Source organism: Musca autumnalis, unplaced genomic scaffold (assembly GCF_047663935.1).
Source record: "Musca autumnalis isolate F117 unplaced genomic scaffold, ASM4766393v1 scaffold_5, whole genome shotgun sequence".
Taxonomy (NCBI): Eukaryota; Metazoa; Arthropoda; class Insecta; order Diptera; family Muscidae; genus Musca; species Musca autumnalis.
This window is the reverse complement of record NW_027412088.1, coordinates 68,413,781-68,433,024: the sequence shown is the minus strand read 5'-3', so window position 1 is coordinate 68,433,024 and position 19,244 is coordinate 68,413,781. Positions and strand designations below refer to the sequence as shown.

General features: G+C 32.8%; 1 protein-coding gene across 2 annotated transcripts in view; it reads right to left on the bottom strand.

The window, feature by feature from the left end:
- Rgk3 (Rad, Gem/Kir family member 3) overlaps nucleotides 1-17,274 on the bottom strand; it is a 361,288-nt gene extending 344,014 nt beyond the window's left edge. For both annotated transcript variants that reach the window (XM_073991719.1, XM_073991720.1), the window contains exon 1: nucleotides 16,305-17,274. The gene's annotated coding sequence lies outside the window, so the exon portion shown is untranslated. The remainder of the gene's footprint in view (nucleotides 1-16,304) is intronic.
- Between the last annotated feature and the right edge of the window lie 1,970 nt (nucleotides 17,275-19,244).

Sequence of the window (19,244 nt, the reverse complement as noted above, 5' to 3'; positions counted from 1 at the left end):
GCTACTGTAACAGATCACTAGCTTTTTCTTTCTCATAAAATAATTTTATGTTTGGATATTTCAAATGAAAACATAAATTTTCTGAAGTTTCTGTACAGAAAATGTACTTCGTTAACAAATTTTGTAAGAAATAATTTCGACTTTTTTGTTCGAAAATTTTTAACTTTTTGCTTGAAATTTTCAATTTTTTCTGTATTACGGCTTTATGCCATATCGTTCCAGTATCACAAGAAAAAAAAATAAATAAATGAACTCAGAATTCCGTAAGTCCCGGTCCACACTAGAGTGAATTTCATTATCAAATTTCATGAAATTAGGCGTTCTTAGGTTGAATTCCCCACTACAGCAATTCCATGATTTTACTCTTCTATGGAACTCGATCTATAGACGCATAATTTAATGTCAAAATTTCAATGAAATTACTCTACCTTGGCCCGGCACTAATGATTACACTCCATCTTTGCTACTTCATTTTTGAGGTTTATGGTACACAGAAAAAAAAATTGTAGCCATTTGATAAAGAAATTCAAAGATTCAACCAAAAATTTATCGATTTTCCGGCAATAAAAAAAATTGTCATATTGACAAAATTCGATAAAATTTTGTGATCACAAAGTAAAAATACATGTTGATAAAATAAAATTGTAATATTGATTAAAATATTTATCGATTTTTTTTATTTTGAACTGATAAAACATTTCACATATTGACAAAAATATTTATCAAAATATTCCACATTTTGCTTGATAAAAACAAAATATTTTTTTGATTAAAAAAATTGTTGAATGCATTTTTTCCAATCAATAAAAAAATATTCATATTTACAATTATTTTGTTGTTTTTTTTTGTTAAATACAAACCCAAACGCCACAAAAAAAGATACATACACACATTTATAAATAGTGGTGGTTGTTTAATATTTGAAATGCAAAGAACAAAAGCAACACCAGACGCATAGGTACATAAAAAAATAACAGATGAGAGAAAGAAAAACGGAATGGAATAATTAATAACAGAAGTACATAATTATTTAGTGCCACAAATTAATTTTAATATAAGAAAACAAATAAATCACTTTTAAATATAAAATACAGGGAACATCATTAAACGTTGCGAAATAAAACACGTTCTTCTGCCACATTGAAAATCATCAGCGGAAAATGGGTATCTGTAATGTGAGAAATAGTACATCCATATATATTTCAAATATATAAAATGTTTTGATGTTATTACCAATATCACATGCGGTTGCTTCTTTGTCCAATAAAATATTCTTATTACCCTTTTTCATATTCATGAATTCAATTATAAAATGTATTGGCCATTTAATTTACTTGAAAAGCACCTTTACTTTAAGAAAACACACAAACACAGATTTATGCACTACCGATCCACATACCACGACTGCTTTAAAGGAACTGCCAAAATAAACCAAACTGATGGTTAAAAAATGTTATCTGCCTTCCTAAACGACCAAGCAGAAAAAAACATGAGAGCTCGTACCGTTTTTTTCTTTCCCTCTTCGTTTGTTAGGTTCATAAAAATCAGCAACAAACTTACATACAAGCCTTCACCCCAGCACAAATAAATAAACAATCCAAATACCACACAAACGCTCCATCCCTTCATGCCGCCAAAATTCCATGACCATGCTTTGAAATATACATAGCAACGACACTCACATCTCAAGAAAAAAAACACAGCACATTGTTGTAGCGCTCTCTTTATGCCTTAAAAATGTTGTTTCTATCGCTCTTGAGAGCGTGAACATGCGACAATCCTTGAAAACCATTTTAACTACAGAAATTTATTAATAACCATAAACAAATTTCAATAAATTATTTGTTTGAAATCGTTTATTGATCGCTTTTTAGTAACATTTTCATGTTTGATAAACATTTTCCCTATATATTCGTAATATTTTATCGCCATTCGACAAAAATATGGTGATAAAGCTTTTAATCAAAATTTTCTGGGTGGCTTTTTTTTTCTGTGTATCCTGTATCAAAAAATATGACGAGTTCAATATTGTGGGAAGGGAAGTGCATGAAATGGGGTTTTCGTGGACTATATATCGAAAACCAATTATATATTTATTTCGAAAAATTTTTGTTGGTCACATTCTTTATGGTATTGAGCTAATACTGGGTACCACGGAAATAATATAAACAACTTTATGTCCAGCTTCCGTCAAATATTAAAATTTGCGTATGGTAGATGTTTGCAGAAATAACACTGTGCAACAAAATTCAATTTTTTTCAAAATGATGGGAAAAACCGAGCACATTATGAAAGTAGAGCTAAAAATATGAGACACGTGTATCGGCGTGTTTAAAGTTTACGTCGGAAAGTAACCAAAATAGGCGGCGCAATTTCCGCCCATTTTTAATTTTTTCGAAATATTTGAGTTAAGATATCTTGGAATCCTTGCATTTTTCGTATATAGTGTCTTTGACAACTTTACTTAGGAGGGTGTGGGAAATATTTTTGTTAAAAATTTTAACCCTCTTGCGGTTCATAAAAGGGGTCGTTTTTGTCCTTTTTTCGAAAATCTTTCAAAAACTCCTTAAAAATGTGATCGTATCAAATCCAAGTATCCTACAAAATTGTTTAGTAAAATTTTACTATAGGTCTCAGAATACACTAAATCTGTAACTCTTGTCTAATCGCCAAGAACCTCTAAAAATTAGAAACACGTTTTCGGGTTAAAGTCGGACTTCATCTGAGTTTATTCAAAATTGTCCCACAAAACATAATTCTAGAGAGATGATTTCAGAGACAAAAATATTCTTCGTCAAATTTCACTATGGGTCACCAAAGAAATAAAATGTCTGTTTACATTTTAAAGCATGAAAATATCAGTATCAATTTTGCTGAAAAAACATAAATATAATTTCAATTTTTTTGATGAAATTTTTTTCCTTCTTTTTTCGAGTTGATACGTGAAAGTAATATGAGACTTGGTTCTAGGTGAAAAGCGTCAAAAGATGACAAATTCTACACAAAATTTCACTATGTGTTTCAGAATAAACCATATATCTAGGTATACTATTTTCTTAAAAAATAGATTACATTTTTATATATTATAAGGATGGAATTATTTGTTTTTATTTTGGACAGTTAATTTTACATAATTGCATACTGCATAAAAATACTCATATTGAAATTTCATTTCTTTAACAATATTCCCAAAAAGTGTAGAATTTTGCTAGATTTTGATACAGTATGGAATTACATATGTAAAATGAACTGTCCAAAATAAAAACAAATAATTCCATCCTAATATATATAAAATTGTAATCTATTTTTTTAAGAAAATAGTATACCTAGATATATGGTTTATTCTGAAACACATAGTGAAATTTTGTGTAGAATTTTTCATCTTTTGACGCTTTTCACCTAGAACCAAGTCTCATATTACTTTCACGTATCAACTCGAAAAAAGAAGGAAAAAAATTTCATCAAAAAAATTGAAATTATATTTATGTTTTTTCAGCAAAATTGATACTGATATTTTCATGCTTTAAAATGTAAACAGACATTTTATTTCTTTGGTGACCCATAGTGAAATTTGACGAAGAATATTTTTGTCTCTGACATCATCTCTCTAGAATTATGTTTTGTGGGACAATTTTGAATAAACTCAGATGAAGTCCGACTTTAACCCGAAAACGTGTTTCTAATTTTTAGAGGTTCTTGGCGATTAGACAAGAGTTACAGATTTAGTGTATTCTGAGACCTATAGTAAAATTTTACTAAACAATTTTGTAGGATACTTGGATTTGATACGATCACATTTTTAAGGAGTTTTTGAAAGATTTTCGAAAAAAAGGACAAAAACGAACCCTTTGATGAACCGGAAGAGGGTTAAAATTTTTAACAAAAATATTTTCCACACCCTCCTAAGTAAAGTTGTCAAAGACACTATATTCCTAAAATTCAATGATTCCAAGATATCTTAACTCGAATATTTCGAAAAAATTAAAAATGGGCGGAACTTGCCCCGCCTGTTTTGGTTACTTTCCGACGTAAACTTTAAAAACGCCGATACAAGTGTCTCATATTTTTAGCTCTACTTTCATAATCTACTCGATTTTCCTTGTCATTTTTTTGGTTGTTGCACAGTGTAATTGTTCAGAGTTTTTCCTTCAGCTTGTAGGGTTTTCATTTGATCGGTTTGCTGAAATCTGATACCTCTATTCCTTTTTCAATTTGATTATATATTTTTATCGTCTTCTAGAAGCTCTCAGATACAAATAAATATTTATATATATTTAATCGAATTGTTCGATTGTGGAACTTGTTGCCTCCTAATATTAAACGGTTTCGGTTTCTTAGCAGACTTTCTAAAACCAGATTAATATATTATTACAACGAACTTCCTTAAAAATACTTATCTTTTCTACTTCTGTCTATTTGGATGAAAGCCGGGTCAGACAAGCATTTAGCCCAGTCCGCCTCTATGGCTGGAGACTTGGTCCAAATTTTAGATAACGTAATATTTTCCAAACTTAGTTAAAATCGCATTGGTCCACCACTTCGAGTTCTCCCCCACAAACGCTTGAATTGTTTCCGAAAATCGTTTATATCCTATGTGGCCATTCTTTCTGACATAATGTACGGTGACCAACTAAAATGGCTGGTGGGCGCGATTACTATCGAAAGAAATGACTCTCATAGTGAGATGCACTTGCTTAATGGACTAATTCGGCACATTCAGAAACACTCTCCTTTTGCGCTATGAGCAATAATTCGAAACGTCCACAATCGCTAAGATAGGTACCCTTATTCATACGTCCAAAAAAGGCCACACAATTTTGTAAACTTCAAGACTACAAATTTTGGGGATAAATATATTGTCTGTGAAGCCGATTTTGGAGTACTTACTACGAGTAGGATTGGGAGTTCATAGACTGTATTGTCCGACTCCGGCTAAAGCAGCCTTCTTTTTTAAATAAATTTTTTAGTAAGTAAAATTTTTGCATTTAAAATTTTTTTCTTGTATTATGTAAGGTTATCCGCACAATAGCAGTAGACAATTTTCGATTGGAATTATTCGATGTCCGATGTCTTCAATTTATAGAAATAACTTAAAAGATATTAAAATACCTTGACATATTAAAGTATACCAAACCTTATAAGATGTTAATATGTAATGTGTGGGCGTCAAAGATTTGTCCACTAAATACTTTTTGAAAAATGGGTCTAAAAAAGGGCGATATCTCGATATGCATTAAAACATAGATCTATTTTAACCACTTTCAGCATAGAGGTTCTCCAACCAAAAAGATCCAAAAATCCTTATTATAGCCAATATTCTTAGAAATTAAATTAATATCTTCGAATACTGAAAATCTAGCGAAAACAATTGCGGATATTACAAATTCTGAGATATACCAAAATGTGAGCATATGTGGTGTACAACTTACAAATACCGATAACCATACCGAACGTGGTAATTTTCAATAAAAAATATCCAAGAAGTAATACAAAATATATATTACTCTGCACCAAATTCCAAAATTGTATTTTAAATTTTTTAAACCCTCTCTTCATTGATTTTATACACCTTTTCTCAATAATTGTTAAAAAATCGACTAAAAGCCTTTAAAATAGCGCTATGTAACCCTACCAAACATTTTAAAATTTCATGATTTTTGGTCATGGTGGGCCCCCCCCGAAATGAAATCCTGCGTACGTCCCTGTGGGGCATCGTCGTTGTTCTTTCTATCCTTTGACTACTCAAATTAAAAAATTATAGTGATCCCGGTTCGAAAATTTGACAAAACAAAACCCTCGAAATGCAGAAAATTGGGCAAAGCCGGTTTATGGGAGTGAGGCTATATATGGACAGTATTTTACAAGTTAGTTGAGCCATGCAAAATCTCTCTATATGTGGTGGCGGAAGACACACCTTTAAACTACTATAACACTGTGCAACATTTTTAAGGTGATCTTGTGCAAACAATTCGAACTGAGGATTTTTTGAAAGTACAGACCCAAACGACAAGAGACCCTAGTTAGGTTTTGTTGTGTCAGATCCAGCTCGGATTTTATGGCCCTATCTAAACATGGTTAAATATTGAGTTTTTAAAGAAATTCGGGGCTATATTTCTGAAACCAATGCGAATCTTCTTCTGACCTCTGAAGCAAGTTTGTAGAGAAGGACAAGAATAAAATATTTGGAGAAATAATGAACTCGAAAAACTACATTTATTGCCTCAAATTTCAAAATATATGCAAAAATTCCACAATTTTTATACATTTCGCACCGTATCTCCCAAACCATGATTTTTTTCTAAATATTCCCTGGAATGTTATACACAACTCTTCAGAACATGTCATTGTTGTAAAATGCCTCTATGCCGTTGTTTTCACTACATTTTTCAACGACGATTTAATAAAAATGTCAATAATGTAGTGAAATCCGAAATGCGATAATAAACTGTGGGTGTGAACTGTGTTTGAAATACTTGTTGTAAAAGATATGATGCAAAATACCGATGAAACAACTTGAAGTAAGCATTTTAGAGTTTCAAAATGTTCTAAAGAATTGTTGAGAACTTTATTTGGAAGATTTTTGCAAAAGGTTACTTGGTTCAACTCCCAATAGTTTAGCCGATACTTACCAGAATTTCAGCAATTATGTAAAATTTCCTATATTTTATGGATTTTGATGCCCTAGATAGAGTTTTTCTTATGCGGTTTTTTCAAAAGATAAGTTCTACTGGTTTAGAGCTACAATATTGCTAAAGACAGCAAGGCCAAATTCCTATTCGTTTCTGAGATAAAGGCCTGATAAATGCAAAACAGTGTAGATTTAGCCCGGTTTAGATGAGGCCATAAAATCCAAACTGGATCTGACAGAACAAAACTCTACTAGGGATTTTGTAGTCTAAATATGTACTTTCAAAAAATGGATACTAGAAGTTGTTTGCATTTTCAGTGTTGCATAGTGTAATTAGCATAGGACCACATTGAGCTAATATGAATCGGGGTGCACTCATTGATATGAGAGAAGTCTCCCTTGTCCCTTATGGGATGTTTGTGGAACAATTATATAATACCCTAGACAGACGGCAGAGTTAATTTGCATTAAAAATGTCCTAATTTGAATTAATTTTTCACCCTGACAGACGATAGTTTCTGCATTTATGAAACAGCTGTTTGTGTTGTTTGTTTGTACCCAGCAGACCATTTCATAAAGTTTTACAAAAGTTCGCTAAAATATGCGAAATAAATACACTTTCTACCATTGACTTTTTCACCACGATGAAGCAAAAATAAATTTAATTTATTAATTGGATTAATCGAGCTAACATGGCCTAAGGAGTTTTGTATTGAAAAATGAATTCTAGCAAAATACCACACACTCAACCATTACGCTACGATCGTTTCGCCTGGTGGTTTAAGCCAGGCTCATCAGGCGTATTTGAATGCTAATGGCTAGAAGACAAGGCTGAATTTGATAACTTCTATTTATACAAACATTTTTACAAATTTGTAATTATGAAGTATTTATTGAAGTCTTTTTCTTTATCAAGTCACCCTAGTGTCTTGTCTAGGAATCATTTTCTCAATACATTACCCTGCGTTTACAAATGCCAGTATTGGCAAGACAATAGCAAAAATACAAACCTTTTTCACAAATACATTTATAAATTTTTAAATATATATAGAGAAAAGTATGAATGTATTGGTGAAAATGGTTTGTAACTTTGCTATTGTCTTGCCAATACTGTCTGTGTGTAAACGCCTAGTAAGAGATGCACAAAACAGTACTCTAGCGTAAATTTCATTTCGTTTCTATATTGTCACATACATTGTTTTGTGCATCTCTACAATACATACACATGTACAATAGAAGGGGGGTTTCCTAATTTAATTTATTTCCTAAATTTAATTTATTCGCGGTATTTTTGAGTCTTTTTAATATTATAAAAATGTTGCAAAACTTTAAAAAACATTTGAAGAAGATATAATTTTCGATACAATTGGTATGGTGGGTAATAAAATGTTTGTGAAAATAAAAATTTTAAAAAGAGATTTGTTAGAAGGCGCGAAAAACGATTAGCTGCTATCCTATTCGAGAAATACCACTACTTATTTTAAAGAAACGCGAAAATTGCTGATTTGCTTTCCTTTTTTATTTTCTTAAACATGGAAATTTGACAAAAGACAATTGTTTTTCAATAGCATTGCCATATTTAAATTGCTAAATTCAGTTTAAATTCACAATGATTTTGTGCATTAAGAATGTGGATAATGCACGAATTAATTTGAATTAAGGCAGTTAATGCAAATTAACGCTGCCGTCTGCCTTGGGTATTAAACTATGTTTGAAAAAAATTTTTGAAACAAGTTTTAGAGTTATCTTGCACAATAGCCTTTGTAGTATCTACCGGGAGGGTTTAGGTGCTTGGACAATTATCTCAGGAAGTATTGACTTATTTCGGAAAAAGATTGTACCGTTGAAAATGAGGCGGCCAGAACAACCTACTAAAAAAAGAAACAAAACGATGCGAGAGGAGGTTTTAAACTTAATTTTTTTTCGAATTTTGTGTGGGTGGTACCCGAAAGAGTGGACCGATATAGCCCAATCTTCCAACCGGATACATGAATGGATAAAATAATTTGATGTACAAAGTCTGCACCAATCAGAAACTCCTGCGAGAATGATCTTGCGGATTTGCCATTTTGGTAGGTGATGTCAGGGTTTCTTGGAACATTAAGTCCAATATCTCAGGAAATATGGACTTGCGCAAGAAAAAAATTGTACCGTCGTAAAGGGAACCGCAAAGACAATTTACTGAAGCAAATTTCAAAACGATCCGAGAGAAGCTCTTAAACTTCACTTTAACCGAATTTTGTGTGGGAGGTACCTGAAGAAATGGACCGATATAGTCCATATTCCAACCTGATAAATGACTGGATGAAACAATATGATGTGCAAAATCTGCACCAATCAGAAACTCCCTGCGCGAATTACTTGCGGATTTGCCATTTTGGTTGGTGCCGTCAGAGTTTCTTGGAACTTTTAAGCCAATATCTCAGGAAGTATGGACTTGCGCAAGAAAAAAATTGTACCGTTGTAAAGGGAACCGCAATGACAAGTTACTGAAACAAATTTCAAAACGATCCGAGATCAGCTCTTAAACTTCACCCGAAGAAGTGGACCAATATACTCCATATTCGAACCCGATATATATCTAGAAGAAATAATAGGATGTGCAAAGTTTGGACCAAATCGACTGCTCCCTTCGAGAGTTATCGTACAGACCATTTTACAGATACATTTTGAAGGAGTGGGCTCCAATTGTCTGAAACGAATTTTGTCCACACAAACCATTATTTCGATGAGGCACATTTTTGGTCGTATCAAAGTGTATGAGGGTATGGCCTAAAGGCTGATGGTATAAAAATTGCAAAGTGGGCTTGGGTGAAATTTTCTCAATTTAATATTAAAAATCAATTTTTTTAAAAGATCTTACCCTTCGATTTTCTTGACATTTTTCTGTATTAAACTACGATTAATTACCAAAATTTTAAGTGCTATTTCGCAGTGGGATTCGAATAATTACTATTTTTCTTAATTTTTTTTAAATTTATCAATACAATTTTTCATTTACACTAGTGTGAAACATTTGTTAATTTAACCAAAAAATAAAAAATACGTTTTTTAACATTTGTTTCGTTGTTTTATTTAGGAATTTATCTTGAACATTTTGAAAAGTGCTCGATTTTTATACCTTATGTCCTTGTGCATGCAAAAGGAAATGAGATAGACCCATAGTTCCTTTTAGGGATATACATAGAATCCCTTTCTGAGTCGCTTTACGCATGTCCGTCTGTCCGTCTGTCCATGTATTTTTGTAAAAAAAGTACAGGTCGCATTTATTGTCCGATTCGCATTGGGGAATATAGTTTTTTTAGGCCAAAGGACGAACGCTATTTATTTTGGTAAAAATTGGTTCAGATTTGGATATAGCCCCCATATATATTTTCGCCCGATTTAAGGCATTCGGTGCACGAAACACGCTATATATGTCCGAATTTAATTAAATTTGGAATCTGCGTCGGTATTTAGTCTAGAAATAAGTGTGCCAAATTATATAGAAATCGGTTCAGATTTGGATATAGCAACCACATATATATTCGCCCGATTTAAGGAATTTGGTGCAAGAAACACGCTATATATGTCCGATTTCAATTAAATTTGGAATCTGCGACGGTATTTAGTCTAGAAATAAGTGTGCCAAATTATATAGAAATCGGTTCAATTTTGGCTATAGCTCCTACCCACGAAACGCGCTATATCAATAAAATTTGGAATGTTTACCGGGATTTGGCCTAGAAATAAGTGTGCTAAATTATATCGAAATCGGTTTAGATTTGCATATAGCTCTCATATATATTTTAGGCAGAATTGAGATATTTGATGCACGAAACACGCTATTTTTATCCGATTTCAATGAAATTTGGAATGTGTGACGGTGGTTAGTCTAGAAATAACTGCGGCAAATCATATCGAAATCGGTTCAGATTTGGATATAGCTCCCATATATATTTTCGACCGATTTGAGGTATTTGATGCACGAAACACGATATATACATATGTACAATTTTGATGAAATTTTGACTATGTGACGGAATTTGGCCTACAAATAAATGTGAAAAATTATATCGAAATCTGTTCTGATTTGGAATTAGTTCCCATATATATTTAACATATTCACAGTGGTGTAGGGTATTATATAGTCGACCTCGCCCGACTTTGATCCTTTCTTTACTGGTTCGATTTTGAAAATGATTCGGCAATTATTGTACCACCATTAGTCGGCATTACTGAATTAAGATTTTTGTGCCCGCGATAGTTTTAGCCATTGTATATCTCAAATTCAAATTCTCTTTCGTATTTACATAATCATCTTTCGAAGAAAATATCACTTTAAAATTTGGTAGATCATTCGAATCGAATGCCCATTCATATAATACCGAGCTGTAAATATTTGATCATAAATTTAGTTTGTTTATTGTCTGGCTGGTACAATAATTGCTCATCCATGGTGGTTCAGATAAATTCCTATACAAAAAAATGTTAAAAATGTGTTCTTTTCATTTTTTAGATAAATAAGAAAAATTGTCTACTGTTGTAAAGGAAAAATTGTATTGACAAATTAAAAAAAAAAATACAAAAAATAGTAATTATTCGAATCCCACTACCAAATAGGGCTTACATTTGTTGTAATTAATCGTAGTTGAATACAGAAAATTGTCAGGAAAATCAAAGAATACAATCATTAATATAAATTGGTTTTTAATATAAAATCATTATTCTTCTTTGATCTAAACTGAATACATATGAACCTCCGTTGCTGATACCTGGTGACCTAAGAAATCGAGTTAACATATAGCGTATACCCATAAGAACAACGAAAACTTCAGTTGAGATTTACTGACCGTGGGTCAGTTGTTCAATTGCATTTTGTTGGACAAGTCGTTATCGTTTACTTCAAAACTTACAATGTATGAACCTTTTTTATTCATGTGCTTCGTTCAAACGGCCCTGCATATTAATTACGAATTTATAAAAGAAATAAAAAATCAGCATTTCATAAACACAAATTACCTTTTAACCGCAATTTAATTGAGATGTCAAAATCAGATTTACCTTCATCGGTTTTCGGTAATGAACATTTATTATAATCGTTTACACAGCAAGTTTTTTTCTGTTTATTTGCCGATTCATAATTATCGCGAAAACTGGTTGTTTCATTATCATGGTTCACAAGGTGACATGGTAATTGCATATTGTCAAAGGGAGAGAAGATAGTTTTAAAGAAAAGTGCTTTGAAGGAAATTAATATATAGAAAGTAAGTATATCAAAGCCTTTTTCTAAAAATGAATGATTTCAGAAATACGCACAGATTGCATAGAATCATTTAACTAATAAAAACCTAACCAGTTTTACTCGAGGTTTATAATTATTTATTTATCGATTTTGAAAATGGATTAACATTTATTGCATAAACCGGATAATAAATAAACTAAATAAACTGATGATCAAATAACTACAGCTCGTGAATTAATTGACTGGGCATCCGAGCCATAAAATATATCAAATATTAAAGTGATATATCCTTCAGAAGATGATTATTTTAATACGAAAGAGGATTTGAATTTGAAATAAGCAATGGCTAAACCTATTGCGGGTGTAAAATAATTAATTCAGTAATACCCACTGATGCTGTTATACTAATTTTTAAACCATGCTTAAAATCGCAAAATGAAGAAGTTTTTAAGATGTTTAAGATACATTCCTAAATAAAACAACAACAAAAATGTTAATAAATGCAAGGTATTATTTATTTGGTAAAGTAACATATTTTGCCCAGTGGTATATAGGAAAAACTGTAATACAAATTTAAAAAAAATTAGAAATAAAAAATAATTAAAAAAATTAAGTTAAAGTGTTTCATTTATAAATGTTCTTAAAGCTAGAAAATCATTTTTTTCATGATGGAATCTCTCAAATAAAACACTTGCATTTGAATTAAAAATTGTGACAATATTAAACAACAAGCGTTTTGTTTGAGAGATTCCATCACGAAAAATTATTTTCTAGTTTTAAGTGCAATTATAAATAATACACTGTAACTTATTTTTTTAATTATTTTTTACTTTTAACTTTTTAGTAAACACATTTTTTGACCACGGAGAAGTCCATAACCAAATAACAGTCAATTTAAGCTGAAAATGTAGATAAAAAACATTAAATTGCCTGAAATCGAGTGGTACCGTTATATGGGGGCTACATCAAAATCTGACACATGTCCACAATATTTGGTGGGAGAGTTTCTGTACAATTGGGAACTGCAAATTCCAATTTACAGCCAATTCGGACTAAAAATTAAGACAAACTCTTGAAAACACCTGAAATAGGGTGGTACCGCTATATGGGGGCTATAGGAAAAAATAGACCCATATTGGTTTTGGTTTCATATTCATGTATTGTCATCCAAATCTGAAAAGTGTGCAAAGTTTCAGTGCGATTGATCAACTGCAATTCTGTGGAAAATGAGTTACTAGATTTGAACTAAACGGACACCAAAGCAAGTTAAATAAAACACTGTCAAAATAGTAATTATTCGAATCCCACTACTAAATAGGACTTAAAATTTTTGTGATTAATCGTAGTTTAATACAAAAAAATCAAGAAAATCGAAGAGTACAATCATCGATAAAAAAATATTTTAAATATTAAATCGCGAAAATTGCTTCCAAGCCCACCGTGCAAAAATTTTGCTAATAAAAAAATAAGAAAATACATAAAAAATTGTTTATTTGGACCATTATTAAAGAATTTATGATTATTTATTCGCATATAGTTCTTACAGAATTCGACCTTTTCAAGGCGCGATATCTCTGGAACCTTTAGTCAAAAAATCTGAAACAAGTAAGAACGGCGTTAAGTTCGACGAGGCTGAATGGAACAATTAGTTTTCTTTCGTTTATGAAGAAGACAAAATACCAAATTTCAGCAAGTTCGGTAAAACAAAGTCGCTAACCTTCAAAAAACCGATATTTGGGAGGTACAGTTCCATGGGGGGCTATATCAAAACGTCGATCTTTACCTAAAAATTTCTGCCGGAAAGTTCTTAGACCCAAAGAAGACTAAATACGAAATTTCCGATATTTCGACCAAACCTTCAAACTACCGAAAATGAGGAGGTACGCTTCTATGGGGGATATACGAACCAGCGGATCTTTACTGATAATTCTCTTCTGGAATATTTTATAATCCCATTTGAAGACTAAATAACAAATTTCAGTATTTCCGTCTTTTTTGTTGGAGGTCGCTTTTACCTCAAACAAAGACTAAATACCAAATTTCAATTTCAGTTGGTTGCTGTGGCCACAACATTCAAAATACCGAAAGACGTGCGGTACCATTTTATGGCTGCTATACTAAGGCGTGGACCTGTACCGACAAGTTTAGGGGAGAAAGTTTTATACCCCCAACAAAGACTATACCCCTAATTATAGTCATGTCTGAGGAATATTGAGGCCACAGCCTTCCAAGCACTGAAAATCGGGAGTTACGTTCTATGGTGGCTATATTAAGGCGAGGACCTATACCGATAACTTTGATATGGAACGTTTAATACCACAAATGAAGACCAAGTACAAATTTCAGTCATTTCGGTGGATTATTGTGGCCACAACCTTCAGAATACCAAAAATCGGGAGGTACAGTTCTATGGGGGCAATATGAAGACATGGACCTATAGCTACAAATTTCAGGTGGAGAGTTTCGCACCCCCAACGAAGACTGAATACCCAATTTTAGCCATTTCGGTTGAATATTGAGGCCACAACCTTCAAAATACCGAAAATTGGGATGTACCGTTCTATGAACAAATTTGATATGGAAAGTTGTATACCCCAAATGAAGACTACATACCAAATTTCAGCCATTTCGGAGGAATATTGAGGTCAAATCCCCCAAAATACCGCAAATCGGGAGGTACCTTTCTATGGGTCTATATGAAGGCATGAGTATATACCGACAAAATTCTGGTGAAAATTTGTACGCCCCCAAAGAAAGCTAAGTACCAAATTTCAGCCATTTCGGTGTGATAAGGAAGCTTAAACCTTCAAAATTCCGAATATCGTGAGGTACCCTTCTTGGGGGTAGTATGAAGGCGTGGACCTATACCTTCAAATTTAAGTGGGAAGCTTTGCACCCCCAACCAAGACTATATACCAAATTTTAGTCATTTCGGTGGAATATTGAGGCCACAACCCCCAAAATACAAGGTAGCGCAAAAGTAAACTTCCGATGTTTTTAGGCTGTAAAAGAAAATCTTTGATTCTTCTTGTGGTTTATTTTTATTTGGTCTTTTAATTTTTTCCACATCAAGTCGAGAATATGATATCAGATAAATGGCCGCCGCCACAGTTTATTATCATTTAAGCTCTTTTTATGGCATTTTCCATCACTTTGGTCAAAACTTCCGGCGATAGGTCCTCACATTCTTGACGGATATTGCCTTTAAAGAGTCTGAGGGTTGTTGACATAAACCCGCGACTTCAAAAAGCCCCACAAAAAGAAGTATGGAGCGGTCAAATCAGGCGATCTTGCTGGCCAGTGCAAATCGCCAAAACGGGAGATTAGGCGCCCGGGAAATGCATCCTTCAGCATATCGGTTGTGGCACGCGTTCTGGAGCAGTGTAGCGTAACATTGTTTATTAACGTGTATTTTGCATGTGTTAACTGCACAAATGTCAAAACAGAACTGACATCAGGGGCCAATCGCAAAATGTATAGCATTTTTTGATAGGAGGATTACTTTTGCGCCACCTTTTACCGAAAATCGGGAGGGACCCTTCTATGGGAGCTTAGAATTCCAGCTTAGAATTTTACCCCGATCAAGAATATATATATATACTTTATATGGTCTCCGATGAAGATTTCGATGTGTTACAAACGAAGGATATAAAAATCTGAAAATATACACTGCAAAAAATAAAGGAAATCAAACACCTCATTTTCAAAAAGTGTTCGATTTAACTCAGAAATCCCCATATATAAATTGTCCTTGAGAATACTTTGAACGATTTTTGATGATAAATATTTGCCTCTTCATTGTTAGGCCAAATATATATATAGTAGGCTTCGTATAACCGTTATACCCTGTATGACATGTTTTCAAATTTGTTAGTTTTAAAAATCTTATATTGGCATAAGGCTGCATATGTTTTCAAAGTTCTGCACCAAGTTGAGGGTATAAAAATACCGTCACAATTAATTTAACAATTAACTCGTTTTAAAGTTTCACATATCAAACTTTCAAGAGGAAATATCTTGAGATTCACCAAATATTTAAAATCTACCATAAATCACATGACCCAAAACGTTTTGAGTTATTGACCAAATGGGACATCAAAAAACAAAATTTTATACATTTGTGTGTGTGGGTTTCATCGACAAAATATATAATATTCATTACTTATTTATTTGCTTTGGAAGAACATAAAACAGAGCATAAAATTTGTCTGTCTGGGCCGACTAAATTATGTGGGTCAAACGTCAGTCACAAATAGAAAGACCCCCCCACCTCCCCACACTCGACTGACTGTCCTCTACCCAAACACAGACATAATTTGCAGTCAATAAACAATGGCAGTGACCGGTAGGTAAGCAGACAATGGCGAAACAATAAAGAAACCAAGACAAATACAAAACAATGACAATAAAATAAATGGGTCAGTTAAAGGTGTTTAATAAATCAAAACAAACCTGAGAATCGAAACGATGTGTGAACGACGGCGTGTAATCCAAGAAATTTAGCACAGCAAAAGGCAGCAGCTACAATCAATAATAGGAAGGAAGTTCCAGGTAAGAAACACAGATATTTGTTTGCTGCTGACACACCCACAAAATTATTTTCACTTTTTTATACAAAAAAACAGGAGACAATAATTACACGACAGGATAATAAGGCGTTACGGTAGGCCGGAGACACACAGATGTTAAGATAAAAATCACACAATTTTGTCAAATAGGAGGAACGCACACGTTTGAAGAATAACTTTTTTTCAATTGATATGCAAAAATAAGAAACTGAACACAAATTCTAAACAATTGATGGAAATTTTCAATTATTGTTTTTTATTATTTTTCGGTTTGATTTTTTATCTGAACAAAAACGTAGATGTTGTTTGGATTTTGAAATATTTCATTCAATATTTATTTCACACAAATATTTGTATTTATATAACTGAAATTCTTTTCAAAAATTCACTTTGAAATTTGCGCAAATATTTTCCCCGTTTAATTGCCGGTTGTTGCTGTTAATGCATTTACGTTATGAATTCAACTGAAAATTTGCTTCAATGCATGGCAAAATTCCCAGACATTTATGGCATAAATGGCACACACAACACTCACTGATATATTCGAAAATATAAAAATCGGAATTCTTTAGAAGAAATATGCCACAACTGGAAAATTCTTTTTCAACAAAACTAATTTCTTGCAAAACTTTTCTTCACTTTCCAAAAAGAATATTTTTCTCTAGGTGTTATTCAATTTGAATGCGTTTGTGTTGCACATATATTTCACTATTTTTGTTAGTTTTACCACGTTGTCCGCTTTCCCACGAAACACTACTAAAATATTCTCCGGTATTCGATATTGCTTTGGCTTGTTAAAGGGGCCAATGTCCGCGTTGCACTGAACGATGGTCGCATTAAAATTTCATAGATTTTCTTTAAATGGTCTTGTTGAGTTATATTTCAATTTGGCTTATGGCTGAATACTTGAGGGAGAGACAGCATTCTCTTTGTCGTTGACTAATGCGCATGTCCTAAAGTTTATTGCTTATTTTCCCAAGTGACGTCACAAAAAAGCTCCATGGCCATATTCGCTAAGTAACATGTTCCAACACACATTAGCCAAGTTAAAGCGCGCTCGATAAACTATTATGGGCATTGTGTTTGTAAACAAAAGCATTTAGGGCGGGATGAAATGTGCATTTCACAAGTGATGTTTGTATGTTTTTTGTTTTGTATATTGCCTTTGTTGTAGTAATCATCACTGCACTTTTGTAATGTTCAAGGGCTAGTTATATGCGGGTCAAAGTGAAAGTTTTGATAATAGAAAAGGCATACAAGCTACATTTCTAGTCCATGGCATTTTTTACATGACAAAATTATGTAAATAGGAAGTATGGTGTTCCATAGGCTCAAGTCCAGCTGAGTGTAGACGACAATATACATTTTAAATTTCCAGCATATTTTTTTAGGCGTTTGTGGGGAAGGTTTCATAAACATTGGGTCTAATTATTCCAATGACTGACCCAATCATCGTGGTCCGCACAAAAAAATTAATTCTTCTTATATTGCAAAAATACCACTTAGATGTAATTTTCGAACCATTTAACCCCCATATAAAGGTATGGGACTATAATTTGGAATTTTGAGTTCTGAATTAACAAAACACTCCCCTGCAAAAAGTAGGTCCAAATTTATATATAAACGTGCCTCCCAATTTTTGGAATTTTGAAGATTTTACAGATGTGGTATAAGGGGAATAACTTACCGGATTGCGGATGGGGGCAGCTGGAGACATTTCCCTGTATTTAAAAACAATAAGAACGGCGAACTGTGGTTCAGAATCGTTTTATCCTGGTCAAAACTTTGTAATTTTTGAACGGATAGAGATATTTTCGTAATTCTTTTTGTTCGACAGACAACACTTTCAGCTTTCCAAAACATTAAAACCCCTACATTCGGTCTAGTGGTTGTAGAGGAATTCAAGGTCAAAGTTAAAAATTTTAGTTTTTTTTTCATATTTTGCATCAAAATATTAGTGTCTTTGAGTAATTCATATATTCTAGCTATTTAAAAAAGGTTAAAGTCAAATAAACAAACGATAAAAATACAAAAAAATTAAAAAATTTTGTTTTGGAAAAAAATTTCAAACTTTTTTTAACGGATATAAATTTTTTTCCGAAATTAAAAAAAAAATACTCCTTGGGATTTCATTTAATTCTTATAACATGTATAACAAGTGAGCAAAGGCTATAGTCGGGACGGGGCCGACCATGTGATACCCTACACCACTACCCCTGTGCATAAGCTTTTCACTGGTAAACATTTCTTTTAGGGAATATAAACCGACTACCACCAAAAATAATATGCCTCTTTGTCTCTGGGACCCCCATAAGCAACCAAAATTTCCTGACCATCCAATCAAAATTAAGACCTGTAGCTTGATTGCAAATAATGGAAGATATGGATGCATTACCGACTATTGTGGTATCTCCCTTGTTTGACCACCTTCGCCAACCTGCTTTACACCAATGTAAAGGTAATATTTTCTTCTTCCATTGACAGGCTTTGCCCCTACTAGAAGCCAATATATTCACAAAGAATAAAACTTTGAATTTGTCACCAAATGAGTTCTTCCCCATTCCGACCCCTAAATATTATCCGACTATCACCAAAATCAATAGGCTTCTTCCTATGTGGGACCCGCATCAACTCCCAAAAAATTCGTGACGATCCGATCAAAATTGATTCCTGTAGCGTGATTACAAACAAATTGGGAAATGGGATGCAGTACCGACTATTGCGATGTTCCTGTTGTTTGAGCAGCTACGACAACCTCCTTTACATCGCTGTAAAGGTGATATTTTCTACTTTCCTTGCCAGGTTTTGCTTTTGATATACCTCT